Source organism: Zalophus californianus, chromosome 15 (assembly GCF_009762305.2).
Source record: "Zalophus californianus isolate mZalCal1 chromosome 15, mZalCal1.pri.v2, whole genome shotgun sequence".
Classification (NCBI taxonomy): domain Eukaryota; kingdom Metazoa; phylum Chordata; class Mammalia; order Carnivora; family Otariidae; genus Zalophus; species Zalophus californianus.
Genome location: NC_045609.1, coordinates 59024962 through 59026249, shown reverse-complemented (window position 1 = coordinate 59026249; position 1288 = coordinate 59024962). Strand labels below are relative to the sequence as shown.

The following is a 1288-nucleotide window of genomic DNA, read 5'->3' as shown; positions in this document are numbered from 1 at the left end:
TATTGGGTGACTGGACTAACTCCATGGGAACTAATGTACTGAACCATTTCTGTGGTATCCCCAGATCTCACTAAATTAAGAAAAGACTCTATACAAGAAAAGATAACAATCAATCTGTCCATAAATTATATCTATCTAAAGCTCTTTCTTTAGTGTAAGGTGGGGAAAGGGGCCCTTTCTTGAGTACATGGATACAAGTATTATTGTGGTTCTAAAGATTGCTGGATTGATATTGTGTCTGTTATAATGAAAATAAGGTGTACATCAAAACCACCTCCAGATTAACGTCCATGACTTGTCTAAATTCTTCAAATAACAGAGAAAGCTCCCTTTCTAGGCTGACAGCGAGTCCTGGGTTGGCATTGCTGCTGGCTGTGAAACTCACCACCAAAGGTAAATGATTGAATTGAACCACCTGGTGGGTGTTATTGTAACAGCTGATACTTTTTATTTTTTGAAAGTCCGAGTTTGCTTCCTTGGTCTGTTGCAAGGGCAAAAGTAGGTAAGCAACCAGGTCTCAAAGCATGCTCTGGAGCAATATCATTGGCCACTTCAACAGCAGGCACTCCATTTCTATCTGACACAACAGTAGCATGGAGTCCTTCAACACTTGGTAATTTTTTATACAGGAATGACTTTAGGTCACCCACCATGATGAACTTTCTCCCACAGGATCAGTCTCCACTCCCGGCCTTCTGGGCTGCCATGTTCTCACAGCTGTAAACTCAGGGACAGCTTCGAAGACAGTGTTCAGTCATGTGGCTTCTCAGTGACAAAATCAGGTTTGACACTGATTTCCAGGCATTTCCTACCTTACCTCCTTCCTTCCTCCACATCCATCTAAATGGATTTCATCTGCTTTCATCTTCCACAAAGCTGCATCCCAAACCACCCTTCTCCTGAAGTTGGTCTTATTGACGTCCCCTGAGCTTAATGATCAGCTGATTCTCCTATCTTAAAAGATTGGCAATTTGCCCCATATTTATAGAACAGCTTCCCTCCTTAATTGCCAGACTATGTTTCTTTTCCCTTTAAGTTACATTCAAAGATGTTACGACCTATAGCAATCATTGTATTTCCATGAATGGGTTAAATCTTTGTTTAAATGGGCCATTTTCACAGAAGAGTACATACTGTGTGATTCCATTTGTATGAAATTCTAGAAAATACTTGAAAGGAGAAGCATATCAATAGTGTCAGGAGTGGGGATTTACTGCAATGGGGCACAACAGAATTTTTGGGGTATGGCGATATTCTATCCTTTTATTTTTTAAACACTTATTTATCT

General features: G+C 40.2%; 1 pseudogene; it reads right to left on the bottom strand.

Moving 5' to 3' along the window:
- Window positions 1–241: 241 nt before the first annotated feature.
- LOC113920290 lies at window positions 242–653 on the bottom strand (annotated as a pseudogene).
- Between the last annotated feature and the right edge of the window lie 635 nt (window positions 654–1288).